Source organism: Schistocerca piceifrons, chromosome 7 (assembly GCF_021461385.2).
Source record: "Schistocerca piceifrons isolate TAMUIC-IGC-003096 chromosome 7, iqSchPice1.1, whole genome shotgun sequence".
Lineage (NCBI taxonomy): Eukaryota > Metazoa > Arthropoda > Insecta > Orthoptera > Acrididae > Schistocerca > Schistocerca piceifrons.
In genome coordinates this window covers 559,172,104-559,190,072 of record NC_060144.1, presented here as the reverse complement: position 1 = coordinate 559,190,072, position 17,969 = coordinate 559,172,104, and the positions used below count along the sequence as shown (strand labels likewise).

General features: G+C 39.2%; 1 protein-coding gene across 1 annotated transcript in view; it reads left to right on the top strand.

The window, feature by feature from the left end:
- The window catches only part of LOC124804698, a 73,047-nt gene extending 56,621 nt beyond the window's left edge, over nucleotides 1-16,426 (top strand). Inside the window, exon 6 of the mRNA XM_047264953.1 lies at nucleotides 10,737-16,426. The gene's annotated coding sequence lies outside the window, so the exon portion shown is untranslated. The remainder of the gene's footprint in view (nucleotides 1-10,736) is intronic.
- Nucleotides 16,427-17,969: the final 1,543 nt, after the last annotated feature.

The following is a 17,969-nucleotide window of genomic DNA, read 5'->3' as shown; positions in this document are numbered from 1 at the left end:
CTCCCCTCTTCAGTAAGAAGTGATGCCTTTTATTGATTACAGAGGGTGTAACACACTTCATCAGGAAGGCAGGTTGCCCAGATGGGATCTTAAAACTCTGGGAGGTCTCTATTACAATTGCTTGCATTTAGTGTATGTGGGAGGGACTTAAATGTAGCTGTAGTATCGAGGTTTGTCAAAAAGACTGTTACCAGGATTTTATTTTTATGTGTGAAAATTCAGAACTAGAATAATCTGTCAAATATATGCTTTACACAAAGTTCCTGTTACACAATAATAACAATGTAGCATTTCATCCTCTATGAAAATGTCAATACAAATAAGGAGACAAAAAAACAATAAGTGGAAACATAACAAGTTAGTATTCCGCAAAACTCCAAACAGACATCATATGGAAGAAAGGGAAATAATATACCTACTCACTGTAAAAAGTATTGAATTACCTCATCCTCAAATTGATCAGTCCATATCGTTAATTCAGGGGTTACATAGATACTAATGGACAACCACAGTAATTTATCCTCCACTTTACTTGGGTGCATCATTAACCACAAGCAATTTCTCACTTAAATTGATACAGAATGGAGTAGTAAATAATTAAACCTATAAAATAGTGCAATATTTATGACAGAGATAATCATCAAACGTGGTTTGTAAAATACTAATCAGTTCTGAAAGTTCCTCTGTATACAATTAGTGTAAAGTAAGAAACCTCAATGTGAATTCCTAGAACCTTTAACCTGCATGAGACCCATCCGTTAATTCAGTACCACTCTAAGTTCCTTTTGCCACTAAAGCACATGAAAAATTGCTAATTCCAATTAGGCAAAAGAAGGAAAATGTGCAGTTATACGAGTGAAAAGTTATTCTACTTAAGTGTTGCTATAGACAAGGCCTGGTTTCAGACAGTCACTCCAACACCTGCTATTAATTTGCCAGTACACCAAAAGTTAAGCATCTCATCAAAGCACATTAAATAATTGGCCTAAAATCCATTGGCATAACATTTAGATCGTATTACTCCTGTAGCACACAAGATTGCCCCCCAAAACAACATACAAAGGAAAGAGTTTAACACAAAGTAGTTCCATAAAGCCATGTGAGAACACAGTGCTTTCCTCAGTATGTCTTCATCAGGTTCTAGAATTAACAAAAGGTTAGTAAAGTATATAAATGCATCAAGATCATGGTAAGTCTTCATTAACAAAACATCGCAAGAAAATATTTGAAGAATTTTACTCTGAAGTCATAAAATCAACACAAAATCAAAATAAAAGAATGTGAAAGCTCCTTGATAATTGTATGCTCAAAGTGCAGTAATTACAAGCCAGTGATGCAGGAGACACAAAAATGAAATTCAGAATTAACACAAAATTCTTTGAGACATTTTCAGTCTGCTTGTATTATGTAACAGACAAAGTTATTAGGTAGTCTTTCAGTTTAACATTCTATAACAGAAATCCATAAATAGCATGTCACTGATGTTTGAGAGGAAAGTGAAAGAATGCCCTAAGCTGTCTGTGAAATATTGAGAACCTACATTCAAAACATGAGGCATGCTTACAAATATCGGTTGAAAAAGTGTGGTCATGGGTGGTATAGTAGGAGGTGATAAGTATGTTGCTGCACGGCAAGGTTGGCAGGGAAGGGATACTCTTAATGATGCTGGTTCCAGGAAGAGGAGAGTTTAACATTGTATGTTGGCGGGGAAGGGGGAGGGGGCACAGGAGAGAAGAGAAGAGGAGATGAGAAGACATGCTATTGAAGGTAGGGTCAGCAGGAAAGGAAGGGGGGGGGGGGGGTGAAGGGTAAGACATGGAGCGGTTGGTGGCATCCACGGGGTGGGGTGGGAGGGAGGAGAGGTGTTCAATGCTATAGTGTGTGTCATTTACGACGGCGGCCGAGTTTAGGTTCGTTCTGCGCATCTGATGTCACAAAACACAGTCAGCCAATGAGCAGAGAATGATGTTGCCAGAGCTCGACTGCAGTGCAGTGCACGGATGAGTGTCTTCAATTTTAGAAATGTTCAGTCATAAATAAAGTAATAGAACAAAAGCAATGTCTTGATAGCAGACTTTCTTTTATAGAAAATTTGGAAAAAGCATTCTTTATATCAACTGCTTCATATTCTATTAATTAATTAAGCCAAACAAGCAATAAGCCTCCTAATTCAGGCGATAGCAAGGAAAGGTGTTTGTGTCAATCTCACGAACCGCTTTTTCGCAATAAAGAACAGCGGTAATTGTTTATTTCCTATTGTACTTCGATGAAGTGTGAGTAATTCATAGTCATACCAACAGCGTTTGTCGGTATTTTGCGTGACATTTCAGAGTCGTCAAGGAGTTTTACTGCCGGACAAACTGTGTTAGCGCAATGGTTATGGTGTTGGGCTGCTAAACGAAAGGTTATGAGTTCAAACCTTGTGCGGTGCTTAATATTTTCTTTATTTAAAAACAATATCGAAGTGTCTTACTTCATGAATTTTATTCATTTGAATGTAATTTTTTGAAATTTCTAGTGCTTTGTCTCTTCATTAAGCCTTCCGCTGCTACAGAGACGTGCTCCCCGCATTCCGCGCTGTGCGCGATTTTGTCATCACTGCACTGCTCGCCTGTGTAGACACATAGTGTTCTGACTTTGACACACTTGTCATTTGATTTAACAAAAGCTATTTGGCCCAAAAATTTGATTTTTACACATCTTCTTGACTGATACCTTCCCCCCATAAATGACTTAATTTTGTTTCGATGTTCAACGCAGGTATTATGCAGCATTAAATGTAGTAAACCATTGCATGAAATTTTGAAGAGTATACGCTATGGACTTTGACCTCTGCAAACTCTTCAAAATTTTGTGCAATGGCTTACTACATTTAATGCTGCATAATAACTGCGTTGAGCATCGAAACAAAATTAAGTCATTTATGGGAGGAAGGTATCAGTCAAGAAGATGTGTAAAAATCAAATTTTTGGGCCAAATAGTTTTTGTGAAATCGAATAATAAGTGTATCAAAGCAGTCGGAACACCATGTGTCTGCACAGGCGAGCAGTGCAGTGATGACGAAATCGCGCACAGTGCGGAATGCGGGGAGCACGTCTTTGTAGCAGGGAAAGGGTTAATGCGGCCGTGGTGGCTTTACTTCATGAACTGCGCACTCCCCCCTTAACGTAAGTTTGCGAACTATCCTATACTATGGCGCCGATCTCTTGGCGCGTGCGTCGTGTGCAACTGGCAACACAGCAATCTCCTGTGTCTAGGCGGACATGCGCGAGCTGCCATGATAAAAGAATTGAACTATAGCAAACACGTGCTGGCCGAAATAGCTTTGGTCATGTATGTTTGATTGTGTACGTGTTAACATTTAGTGATTGACAGTTGGCAGTATGAGATTAATTCTAGAAGAAGGCAAGACAGTAAAATTTCATTTTTACAATGACCCCAACAGGTAAAACAAAGAATAAGAAAGCTTTAGTTTCAAACAGCAGATATTGCATATCTGTTTTAAGATTTTTATGTGGGCTTCGTTCAAATCGACAGTATAAACATTATATCAGTTTGAAACATAAATCACAGGAATAAGACAATAGTGTACGCAATTTAAAATTTTGATGGTATCTTAGTAGTGCTTGGTTACATAGGGCAAGTGAACCAGAACAGAGTGCATATTAATTTCACTGATCAGAGGACAGGGAAATTTTATAAAGATATGTGTAAGGTAAACAGTTAGTCTGCAGACATAAAAGTTAAAAACAAGTGCAGTTATTTTTAACTCTTACGAGTGACTCTTAGAAAGAAGAGAATGGAAATAAATGCTTCCAAACAGGAGATAAAATTAACACAATGTTAATAAGATGGACAATGCTCTAATACCATATACTCATGGTTATTATTATTATTATTATTATTATTATTATTATTATTATTTATTACTTGCAAGGTGAAGTGAAACCCTAGCAGGAATGATCTTCATCGCATAATTAGGTACAGTCGTGTTCTGATTCAAAGTAACATGTTTTGTTTCCCCCTGCTGTGTCAGGGGCTGATAAACCCATGGTCACTCCTTGCCTGTTGTAAGAGGCAACTAATAGGAGTCTTTTTATTTGGTCATGTTTTTACCTGGATATTTTGCCTATTCTTTTTACTTCTGAAGGTTTTTGTTTCATTTTTTTACACTATTTCCCTTACCTTTTCTGGCTTTTAAAATTTTGGTCTCTTTTTTGGGTTGCACCTCGACTTTTCAAATTTTACAGAAATGCAAGCCATTTGGGGAAGGACACCTTACTGTGGTGCATTAACGCTCCACTGTGCACTGTTTATTTTTTGTACCTATCAATTGAGTGGATCTATCTTTGCACACAGATTCTGCCACCGTAACCATTCTGTTATGGTGGAGTTGTCATGTACCCACTCAGTGGTAGTCCCCTGGCAACGCAGGTATCACCCTGCCGATGCCTGAGGTGTAACCTCCCCATGTCAGCCAAGGAGTAGGTACCTATCCAATTTGGGTTACCACAACTCCGGACAATTGGTACTTTTGGAAGGTGGCCTTTGCCTTGGTAGGGTGGTGCCCAAGGGAAGAGCTCCGATCAGGTTGAGTGGCATTGGGATGGGTGATCTGCAATGAAGTGGATCAAACTTTATGATGTCCAAATCATTACAGCCATCTCAGCAGTCAGGAATTGTGATTTTAATGCAGAGGTTTACAATCCTAAGGCATTTCTATCTTTGTCCCTGCCTCAAGATAAGAGCCAGATAAGAAGAAATGAAAGTGGACAGTTTGCCAAGCTCTTGGTTTGTTCCCAAACTGACAGTGAATCTTTCACTACAACAAAGGCACTGTTTTTCATTGAAAATATTGGAGATCGGGTTTTGTGTGTGTGTGTGTGTGTGTGTGTGTGTGTGTGTGTGTGTGTTGGGGGGGGGGGAGGGGGGGGTTACTGCATAGAGTAGATGAGAAATGGATCTTTGCTGTTCATAACATCACACGCCAACCGATCACGGGCACATCAGGCCTATGATATACCAATCATCTCCTCATAACAAGCTAGGTAGCATTCAAGGTGTTATCTTGCATCGGTACCTAACACTACAAACTGCTGAAGAGCTGCATATTAATCAGGCATGTTGTGGAGTCCATTTTGTTTGCTGCATCCAGAAGGGTCCCATAGATAATGAGGCTTTTATCCTTGCCTTCGAAGGCAATGTCTTACATGAGAAAGTTAAGGTCATGGTTTATAGGTGTGATGTCAGGCTTTATTTTTCCTCCTCCGATGAGATGTTTTAAGTGCCAAAGATTTGTTCATAGACCTATCCTAATGAGGCTATCCGTAGCGCATGTGGACGGGTGTCCATGAGGGCAGTCCTTATGACCAACCCCCTCAATATGTCAACTGTATGGAGCCACATCCTCCTCATTCACCGCAATGTCCCAGAGTTCAAGACGGAAAGAAAATTCAAGGGTATAAATCCTTGATCACCTGTATTATCAAGATGCAAAGAAAAAGTTTGAAAGGCTTCATCTGACTGATAAGGTCTCAAATTTTGCGACTGTTGTCACAGTCCATACCTCACGCAATGAAAAGGTCTCACACAACACCTCCTGGCACTGGTCATATTCCAGGGCCTGTCCTACAGTTGAGGGAATGTCAACCCCCTTGCCCCGTACATGTACTCCACCAGTGGTTCCCACACCATACTTGTGGCCAGAGTGTCTAGCCATCCTCTGACTTCATCAGGGACGAGGACACCTGTCAAGACAAGGACTAGCAGCCACAGGCTGTGGGCTGAAGAAAAGTACAATCCTTTTTCGCTCCCAGAAGATAACATGGGGAAATCTTCACGGAAATCGAAGTCTCACAAGGATAAGAAGAAAGATAAACTACTTTCTGTGGATTCGGACGTTCTGCTCGCAAACCCTGTAGAGGTTGAGTCTATGTACACTGATGATGGATCACACAACCAGATGGAATATGACCTGGTCACGAAGTAATTACACCCAAATTTTCCATTTGCCACTTTCTCATGCCTGACTTCATCTTCTTCAATTGAACTGTCATGGCTACCGTCACCATCTGACCCAACTCCATCATTTAATGGCATTTAATTGGCATAGTTCTTCAGAATACAAAGTTTACAGCAACATACTTGCCCACTCAGGAAAACAGCAATTCCTACTGTACCAATTGCATTAATGTCGGAAGAGCATTTAGTGGGGTCTGTACCCTCATACGCTTTTGATGCTTCCAGTGAACAGTTGCCCCTTACCACTGCACTAAAGGCGTGGCTGTTAGTGTCTGCCTGTCAGTTCTGATGACAATATGTAATGTCTATCAGCCTCCGGATGGACCTTTCCAATATCACGAATTGTTAGTTAGTTGAAGAGCTGCTTCCACATTCCTCTTACTGGGGGACTTTAATGCCCATAATCCTCTGTGGGGCAGCGGCACTATTCGCAGAGGCAGAGTACTGGGATCCCTCCTTTCAGAATTGGACATCTGCCTACCCAACAATTCAGCTGCAGCACATATCAGTGTGACCCACGGAGCATAATCAGCTACTGATCTCAAAGTTTAGAGTCCGAGTATCTTACCCCTCGTCATATTTGGAGAATGTCGCTCTCAATGGAAGGAAGGTATTATTATTCCTTTCCTGAAACTGAGAAAGGATCTACATATTTTATCTAGCTTCCGGCCAGTCTCTCTCATGAATGGGCTGTGTAACCTATTCGAAGGAATGGTGAACCACTGGTGGAATCTGCAGCACACAATGCTTTCACGTGTCATTGACATCTGATTACTGCGTGCTTTGACCTACAGAAAGCATACGATACCACCTGGCAATGTCACATCCTGTCTAAACTGCAAGAATGTGGTTTCTGGGGCAATTTACCCATTTTTATCCAGAATTTTCTATCTCTCCAACTTTTTGGGTTCAGATAGGTTTGACGTGGAGCGACCAATATGTGCAGGAAACTGGGGTCCCTCAGGGATCGATTCTGAGTGTAACACTGTTTGCTGTGGTATCATAAATGCAATGGGCCTCATAGTAGTCTCTGTCACTGTATGTGGATGATCTTTGCCTCTACTGTGCCTCTGCATCACTGCGCACTGCTAAATGCCATCTTCAGGGGGTGACTGGAGAATCCATGATCAGGCCCTGACTCACAGCTACCAATTTTCTCCTGCAAAATCATGAGTTATGCATTTTTGTTGACTCCTGACAGTGCACCCACACCTAGAAATTCATCTTGATGACCAGTTACTTGAAGTCCTTGAAACTTTTCAGTTCTTAGGTATTTTATTTGACAACACGCTAACTTGGCTGCCTTATGTCTGCTAGCTTGAGGCAACTTGCATGAAGAAGCTGAATGCTCTCGTTTTCTTAGTCACTCCTAGTGGGGCACAGACCACATAGTTCTTCCTACCCTTCTCTGTTACCTGTTTCAATGCTCTGTGATGCTTTATGATTATTCTAATTTGGCATACAGATCGAAAGTCATTGCATTGGTTACACTTTAGTACATGCAAGGGGACACGAGAAGTGTTCTCTGCTGAATGCCTGCAGTATATACACTAGAGTTGGTTGCCATATCTCAGGCTTTGCGGTATGTCAAATCCCTCGTGATGGCAAACTTTTTCAGATCTGTAACGATTCTATGAGTTGCTTAAAAGACATATGCCTGTGCTATACCAAAAATCTTTTGGTTGCCAGCATCCAGGACCTATTAGTTGACACGTACAACTCTGAAAAGACAGTGAAGTTCGCCAGCCGGAGTGGCCAAGCGGTTCTAGGCACTTCAGTCTGGAACTGCGCGACTGCTATGGTCGCAGGTTCGAATCCTGCTTCGGGCATGGATGTGTGTGATGTCCTTAGGTTCATTAGATTTAAGTAGTTCTAAGTTCTAGGGGACTGATGACCTAAGATGTTAAGTCCCATAGTGCTCAGAGCCATTTTTGAACAGTGAATTTCATGTGGACACCGAGCCACATAGGCATCTAGCTAAAGATGCAATGGCAGGAGATCAATTTGACGTTAGAATTCCAGGTGGTGACATACAATTAGAACTTTTTGAGGTTCTGTGGACTGGAATGGCAGGCTACTATAACCCAAAACAAATTGAGAGTGATTAAAAGTTCTGCTAAGGTGTGGCATACATCCTTCCAGGCCTCTCAGAAAGATGCCATTATGTTGTGCCGACAACGCAGCAGCCGCATGAGACTCACTCAGGAGTTCCTTCTGCGTCAGAAGGGTTCTCTTCACTGCAACTGCAGTAGTCTACTGACAAAAGCACATGTTCTTGTTGAGTGGGCCCTGCTGGCCGATCCGGGCACACTCAGCTTGTCAACATCACTACCTTAGATGCCTGCAGATGTTGAGTCAGCCACTACCAAAGTGTTGCATTTCCTGTGGGAGAGTGGATTTTACGCTAAACTATAATACTCCTCTACTTTCAATGTTGGGAGTGGTTTGGGGGGGGGGGGGAGGGGGGGCAGATCGTCCCCCAGCAGCCAGTACCCTCCATGAGACTGCATGTTACTTTCTTCCACCCTCACCTTGTTGTGCCTTGAGACCCCTCTTGTGCAAAATGCTGCCTGGGTTATCTCTGTTTCCTTTTACCTATCATGTTACAACTACTGTCACACCCTTTTTCTAACTCTTTGACTTACTTGTATTGTTGCAGCATCAAGTACCCACTTTTTTTACTTTTTACATATTTCTCTCATGAAATGGAGGGACTGATGACCAAGTAGTTTAGTCCCCATAAACACACCATCATCATCATTATGTGTTCTTAACTTGCTATATCAACATGAAAAGTGATCACAAAAAATGAGCATAGGAAATACCTTTGCATGAAGCCATGACAACTTGCTGTTAGCATAATTAGTGTTACTGACAATGAGAACAAAAAAAGTGTGATAGTGTTGGACAGAGGAGGCAATGGTAGGTGTAAACAAATGTTGACAAGCAGAAGTTGAGTCAATCATGTGAAAATTATTGAAGGAAGGGTATGAAGCCAAGTGGAGGAGGATTCAGGTATCTGCTCCAAAGTAGAAGTTAAATGCACACTATAAACATTCCATTAATGATACAGATAATGTATCATGAGACAGCAGTTTTTGCTATATTATGAACAATGCAGAGAAAATTGTCTCAGCAAAAATATCACGGCCTTTGTCACACAAAACTATATTCCCAGGCTAGCAAAGAAATTCGAGACGAAACTGTTCCATCTATGGGATTTGATTTTAGAAGGTACCTGAATAAATGAATTATTATTTGTTTTTCGTACACACTGCACTGTGAATAAATGTTGAGCAGTGTTCTACGAGTAATACCAAACAATAATGCCAGTTAACATTTCATTGTTGTGAATGCAGAGTTTTGTTTCGTGGTCATTTAAATTTCTGTTGACTGTAACAGGAAATCTAACTGACGTATAGAAATGGACAGAAAACAATTAAAATATTTGGAGACTGGGAAAGCTGAACTTTTAGCATTAATTAAGGAGCACACACAATCTCCTCTTTATCCCACTGACAATATTCTGCAACAAAATGGTTCCCTACCTACAGCCACCATATCATCTAGGCCTAAGTTCTATACAACTGGTCTGAAATCTTGCAAAGAATAAGATTCGTAGTACATCAGGCATCTCACACTCTAACCTGAAAACATAATGGCTGATGCTTTTGCAGTTACTTCATGAAGATCGTGAGTCATCTTGCCTGTTGCAAGCCTGGTGTAAGTCTGCTTCGGTGATTTGCACACCAGTTTTGCTGTTTTTATGTTCAAGTAGCTTTTCAGTTGGCCTCACAAGCCTTGGTGGGCCTGCATCCAGAACTTCCCCACCCTCCCCTCACCCTTCCTAAAATATATATATATACATCGAAGTGATCAATGGGAATTTATCCTGATCCCTGGTGTTAGCCAAAAATGCTAACTGCTAGCCCATATGGTCAGTTTGCTTTTGTAGCTGTGAAGTTAACTTTGACTGTTATGACAGAAGACTTTAGAAGGCCATGGGTCACACCAAAAAAGTGTTGATGACTGCTGTAGGAGAAATATATGGCAGATGAGAAACTTAAAACATAATAAAATCAAAAGGCATAGATTCAAGCAAAGAGTCGACATTATCATCCACAGCTGAAGTAGCAGACAGTGACTTAACAATCACCACTGCGGAAAATAGAAACATCATCAGTGAGGGTAGTTTTATGGATACTGTCAGTGAAGCGTCATGAGTGGCTAATGCGAGAAATATTGTACGTTCTGTTTCTGTTCTTGTTCTAAATGGGCACTTCATTCAGTGTTGCTTAAAGACATGTAGACTGTCACAGTGCTCCATTTGTAAGAGTACTAGGTTGTACGCTTTTGATACCTTTCCTCCCTGCTTATCAGGCATAAACATGACAGTGCTGCCAGATGGCCATGTTACCAGCTTGGTCTGCCATGCAGTACATCTCGAGCGCTGTGAATGGTACAGTGTTAACTCTGTAAGACTGATTATTTGGATGTACTCTCTAAGGAGTAGTCTTTGGATGTTAGAGAAGATATTAAAACTCTAATTTTGTCAGGTCAAATACAAAAATATATTTTAATGAAATGGAAGTGTGATAGTCAACATTTTCTGCTCTAATAATGTAGTTTATAGATTAGCATTTGGCTGTTAGTTTAAAATTGCACTTTGAAATGTAGTCAAGTGGTAACTTTTTTGTTTCTTATTGTGCCTGCAGCTGAGATGATCTGAAAACCAATTGTTCAGCTCTTCCTTGAGGAGACATCTGGTCAAGTTTAATTATTTTTGGAATAAGAGGAGCAGCAGCTGTAAGGAAAAACCCAAGCATCAGCTGCATTGCTGGGAGGCATGGAAGTAATGTGTGTTATCACCAAAACAAACAGAATTCTTCATTTAAATACACATGATGTTGTTTTAGTGCTTTATGCTGACAGCAACAATAGACCAGCAGTCTACCAACAATCAGAGAAAGGAATTGTACAAATCTTTCCTTGTGCATTGAGATAACTTTGGTGTGATCACAACCTGGTTCACTGAATTATTGTGAAGGAGCAATGACATGACTTATGCAGAGAACTTATTTTGATACACTGTACTGTAATAATATGCTGTTTGTTATTATCATGCTGTGATTTATCATATGCAAAAATTGTGATAGTCATTCTCATGTATTCAGGATTTAAGTAAATGCAAACATTAAGTAAATGCAAACAGTGAGGAGGTTGCCTGTATGGATTGAAACTGTAATTCATTTGCCTTTAATCTTTCTGCATATTTTCTTTAACCATTTCTTTTGATACTTTTTGTAGGTTTGTGTGTCTTCCCTGTGTTCACCAGTGTACTCGAAACTTTATTTTTGCGTTTCATTCTTTTTATTAAATTCTGTTTTTTATTAGTGGGACCACAGTCGTGAATTTATTGAATTACTTCAACATTTTTCCTCTTATGCTGCATATTTAGTAAGATCTCTTCTTAGTTACACAACTAGCTTGGGTTTAAAAAGCCATTTTAGAGTATTTACCGAGAGTAAGCTGACATACTCACGAAAATAGCAAACTCATTATGTGTTAAACTATAAAAAAACAGTGTAATTTGTAAAACATTACAAATGATAACACATTATATGAGTTCACTGCTTTGGGTAAACCTAAAAAATAACATTTTAATTAGAAACAACTTCTGTAACTAAGAATAGGTCTTAATAAATATGTATCCAATGTGCAGAAACGACATCTTCATTGTATAACTCTAAATACACATGAATGTTTTGTACTGACAATTCCCAGCATAAATCTCATTTATGTCTTGTTTTCGCTGAAATTCAACTATCCAGCCATATTAATTGCTACTAACATTAAAATTGCTGCCATTAATCCCTGTTCAGTTAATATATTACTTCTTTGTGCAAGTTGTCTCCCTCTGTGGATTCATTGGTCCTTTTCATAATGTGTTTTCCCTCCTCTCCATGAGAGGTCTAATGGATGTCTCAGCATTATTTACCTTTCTTTTTCATCCCAACTTCATTTTTTGTAATGCTTCACATTTCTTTGATGTTTCTCAGTTCTGTTTCATCAACTTCCCTTTGCCTTTTTCTTAGTGATACAATAAGTGTTCACATTGTAACCTTTATTGCTGCCACCTGTATGAATTTAACATTGGGGAGCTTCTTATATCCAATCCAGCTTCTGCTTGTAGCTTGTTTTTACATGATGCACAGGTCTTGGTGTACAACTCAAAGCTTGAACCACTATCATAAATTTGACTGCTTTGGTTCTTTTGCTAGTTCTTCTTGCTGTGTTCACGTTTATCCTGCTAAAAGAAATTTTAATTTTTTAACTCTGTTAACTTGTCCTCCTCATAATTTTCCCTCATGCAGTGTTTAAACAGAAATTTCCATTTAATGAGGTGCTGTTTTGTAGCAGCAGATTGCCAACAAAACACTGTTGATACAATAGCTTACAATTTACACAGGAGACATATTTTTGGTGCATTTGAGCAGTTCTGGTTAGTGTTGCTCCCAGTAGCCCAACCTTCCTATTCTTCTTCGCCCTCATTATTTTCTCATTGCTGTTGCTCCTTGTGTTGCTTGGCCTATACATTCCACCTGTATTTTCTACATTTAAAGGATAATCATAGTTTTTTTTTTTTCATTGCTCACTGTTTCTGTTCTACTATTTTGTCTCGTGAGGCTAAAATTTCCTGTCGGTAAGCTTTTGTTAAGTGTGTTTATATATGTCTATGATTCTCCTGATAACTGATCTATCAAATATAAACTTTTTATTTGTGATTTACATATTAGTTTGATATGCATCAGGTCTTCTTCATATTTCTACTTAAGGCTGTCTTGCTCTTTTATCACTGGTACCCCCATTTGACTATTACTTCACTTCCTCTTCGTTTTCCTCCTTATCCATATTTACATTACTTAGTTTTGAAAACATTTTTACACTGTTTCTGATATTGACATTTGTGTGGACAGAAATCAATCTCTCTATTCTGTTGAGGATTGCATGGGAAATACCAGATCTCCTAGACCAGTGTTAAAGTTTTCACAGTGTTAAGTTTGCTGACTCGAAGTTTTCAGCCAGACATCTCACATGAATACTTCAGACTAAAAAGCACATTTTTACTCCTTTGAGACACATTTTGTTAGAGTTGACAGTCAGCATTTGGTTAACACATTAAACAGGAAGTTTGAGATATGTAGACACAGATATTACATCTTTACTATTTCAGTAGATTTTTGGTGTCAAGCAATAGTACTGACATTATTAGTAAGTATCTTCGCAATTTTTAGTTCATAAATCCAAAGTGTCCCTCTTTCCAATTATTAAAGATTAATTGAATATGTTTTATTTATTTTCAAGTTCCACAGATTCTTGACACAAGTGCATCGCTAGGATGTAGAATGTGTCAGATTGTTACAATAATAACCATACGTAAATGGTCATGACACAAACTTCTCATTCTCCAAATAAATAGTGGAAACAACAAAAAACACTTTCTTTTTAAAGTTCTGGAATTTTCATACTCGTATGCATCCACATTTACTACTAAAATGAGTATTTGTTTCATCAGTTTTTACCTTTCGATACTGATAAGTTTATTGACACTTTCATGTAGAAGAGCCCAGTTTTGTGAATTCTTGCATTTAATACATATATTTTTGGTGAAAGTGTTCAAATATTTAGAATTATTTGCATTTTTTTACTCATTGATAACTTTTTCACAAAAGTTTACAACACAGTGTATGCAATCTATTTCGTAAAATACACAAAATATCTTTATATTACTCTTAACTGTCATCGCTAAGATAGGTAACTACCAAGTTACCCTAAAATGACTCTAGTATTTTTGCAAATTCTTTATGACTATTTATCTGTTTATTTGTCTTTCATAAATGAAATGTGACAGATATTTTTCATTTCAAGGTTATATGTTGACTTAAGTTTTTCCTATGATGTCCTTTATTTCATAATTGTAGGATCCTTGTCTCTAATCCACATGTCTTATTTTCTAATAATATTCTCATTTCTTTAGTGGTGCGTGCATTTACGCACATTCCATGGGCAACTACTTATATTAAAACATCTGAAAAAGAATTCTAAAGTCTAATGCCGGGTGCCAGAAATTACATATACATACCAGTTCCTAGTAGTTTCTCTTTGCTACATTTTAGCTTTCAGGACATATGATTGATTTTTCTTTTGGTGCTTTTACAAATACTTTTTGTTCATGAATTTGAGTGCTCTGCTACTGCAGTGTAAATTGTCTTTCGTTTTTTAGTAGTGTAATGTGGGACTTTTATGTTTCCATATAATATATTTTGTCATTTCTTTTTGTCATTCTTATGCAAAAGATTTGACATGTTAGGTATGCATCTACATACAGTGTTCACGGGTTTGTTGTTGTGGTATTATCCTCCTCTTCTAAACTGCTCATGATAGTGTTAGCCCAGCTGCATAATCACATTTCCATTGCAGGCAGGTCTTTCCTGTTATGTTTGAATTTTTTTAATATTCAAAGCATTGTGTTAATTTATTCTCTTTTCTCAAATCACACTCATATTTTTGGTGTTACACTTAGGTGTGTGCATGTTATACACACTGAAATATCCACTACTGTGTGGTGTAATTTGTGCAGTCACTTCATGAAATGAGATCTGTTTTTAGTGCCAAAACATATTTTTCAAATACAGTGGTTAATGGAAGTTTAAGAAAATGGACAAGTTTCACTAACCTTATAGCATGTGCTTGTGAAGTCACTTCTCTTCCCCGCAACGCTGCCAGGTTTTTGAGAACTTACAGTTTTGCAAGCATACAGTCAAATGGCAGGTGTGTTAATCTCGACACAAATTTATTAAAAGATCTTCAGATATAGCCTACAGTTTGTTTGTGGTCCATATAAATGATGATAAATTGTGAAATTGACTGCCAGTCTGTTACAACAGTCATCAGTTATCTACACCTGTTACACTTAAAAAAGAAACTATAAACTAAATAAAAACAAAACTGAGATTCAGTAGTCAATGGGACACCATTTTGAGACACCAAAGATATGGTAAATTTTTAAATATTTGTATATTTGTGGAGTAATTGTGTTGTGATATTTAAAAGTGAATGTTAAACAAATAATGTAACAGACAGACAAAGTTTGGCTGTCTCGTTATTGTGATCATGAATTTGAATAACTTCTTCACGATGCTGTGTTTTAATCATTTTAATCAGTGTGTTGTCCACAGTAGAAAAAAGGAAAGGAAAAAATATCACATGCATTTCTAATCCATTAGAAAAACTACTATGCCCTGCCCCTTCCTGCCTTGAAGCTGCTTTTTTCTCTCAAAACTCACTGTGGGTAGTCTCAGTTGTCTAGTTTTTCTAATTATGAAGATTTTAAATACCATTAGCAGTAGCAGGAAATGAGGAGAGTGAGTTTTTATGTCCAAAATGTGGTAGAACTCTTCTTGAGCCTTTTAATATATGCATCTGATATTCTACAAAATTTCAGTAGATGTTCTAAAATGTGATATTGTCTTTGACTTTATTCCGATGTATGTCCAAGAATAATATTGTAGATCTTCTTTTGATGTGTACATATTTGAATTTTTATACAATAGATATTAGAGACTGATAGTCTGCAATTTATTTAATGCAGCATCGGTTGTGTAATCAGCTCAGTTGTTTAAATATTTTGTCTTCCATGTTTTCTATAGAAATTTTGAAAGTACATTGTCTTAATTTTGATTTTGTGTGTCATAGGTAAGTACTCGTCTGAATTATATATTACCATCTCAGTCTTCCTTGGAGATGAATTGCAAAACCTTGTGATTTTGATATCCAATGTTCACATGATTCAAAATATGTAGGTGAATTATTTTAAACACATAATTATTTTTGTTATGAATTTTCTTGAAGGTCTTGCTGCAGAATTTCTAAACCCATTTTTTGTTAATTACTGATGATTAAATTTATTTGTAGACTTTCAGAAATAACTGTATCGGATGCTTCACTAAATACCTTGGAATTTAACTTTGAAGATGATATTGTGAGAGTCATGTGTTAAAAAAAAAGACAGGTTTTAAAAAATAGTGGTCAAAGATATATAATTTACATTGTATGCCTGATGTGCATTTTGTGTAGAATACTTACTGGTGTATTTGATGTGTCTATAGTACAAATACTATATATTAGGTTGTGACAGATCTTAACGTGTAAATGAGCTTGATTTATTGTATTTTGAAACTATAATCAATGCATGTGATATAAAGCAATATGTTTCTTCTTTTTTAAGATTACATGAAATGCTCATTCTCTGTTTTAAAATGTGATAAAGAAGACTAATTTTTTGTATCAATGATTAGTGTGATTTGATTGGTTATTAAGAAATATAAAGCATTTAATATTAGAATCAATGTTTATTCTTGAGAATTGAATCCCAATAAATAATAATATAATGTCAGCCAACTTTCCTGTCAGAGCCTTACTGGATCCTTTAGTGGGTTAATGTCTAAAGTTGAAGACAGCCACCACATTTATCTGTGGGACATCTTGCAGAAGACAAAAACCAAATTCTGGAAATGATTTTTCACCATCACATATTAGGGTTGACTCTACACTCCTGGAAATTGAAATAAGAACACCGTGAATTCATTGTCCCAGGAAGGGGAAACTTTATTGACACATTCCTGGGGTCAGATACATCACATGATCACACTGACAGAACCACAGGCACATAGACACAGGCAACAGAGCATGCACAATGTCGGCACTAGTACAGTGTATATCCACCTTTCGCAGCAATGCAGGCTGCTATTCTCCCATGGAGACGATCGTAGAGATGCTGGATGTAGTCCTGTGGAACGGCTTGCCATGCCATTTCCACCTGGCGCCTCAGTTGGACCAGCGTTCGTGCTGGACGTGCAGACCGCGTGAGACGACGCTTCATCCAGTCCTAAACATGCTCAATGGGGGACAGATCCGGAGATCTTGCTGGCCAGGGTAGTTGACTTACACCTTTTAGAGCACGTTGGGTGGCACGGGATACATGCGGACGTGCATTGTCCTGTTGGAACAGCAAGTTCCCTTGCCGGTCTAGGAATGGTAGAACGATGGGTTCGATGACGGTTTGGATGTACTGTGCACTATTCAGTGTCCCCTCGACGATCACCAGTGGTGTACAGCCAGTGTAGGAGATCGCTCCCCACACCATGATGCCGGGTGTTGGCCCTGTGTGCCTCGGTCGTATGCAGTCCTGATTGTGGCGCTCACCTGCACGGCGCCAAACACTCATACGACCATCATTGGCACCAAGGCAGAAGCGACTCTCATCGCTGAAGACGACACGTCTCCATTCGTCCCTCCATTCACGCCTGTCGCGACACCACTGGAGGCGGGCTGCACGATGTTGGGGCGTGAGCGGAAGACGGCCTAACGGTGTGCGGGACCGTAGCCCAGCTTCATGGAGACGGTTGCGAATGGTCCTCGCCGATACCCCAGGAGCAACAGTGTCCCTAATTTGCTGGGAAGTGGCGGTGCGGTCCCCTACGGCACTGCGTAGGATCCTACGGTCTTGGCGTGCATCCGTGCGTCGCTGCGGTCCGGTCCCAGGTCGACGGGCACGTGTACCTTCCGCCGACCACTGGCGACAACATCGATGTACTGTGGAGACCTCACACCCCACGTGTTGAGCAATTCGGCGGTACGTCCACCCGGCCTCCCGCATGCCCACTATCGCCCTCGCTCAAAGTTCGTCAACTGCACATACGGTTCACGTCCACGCTGTCGCGGCATGCTACCAGTGTTAAAGACTGCGATGGAGCTCCGTATGCCACGGCGAACTGGCTGACACTGACGGCGGAGGTGCACAAATGCTGTGCAGCTAGCGCCATTCGACGGCCAACACCGCGGTTCCTGGTGTGTCCGCTGTGCCGTGCGTGTGATCATTGCTTGTA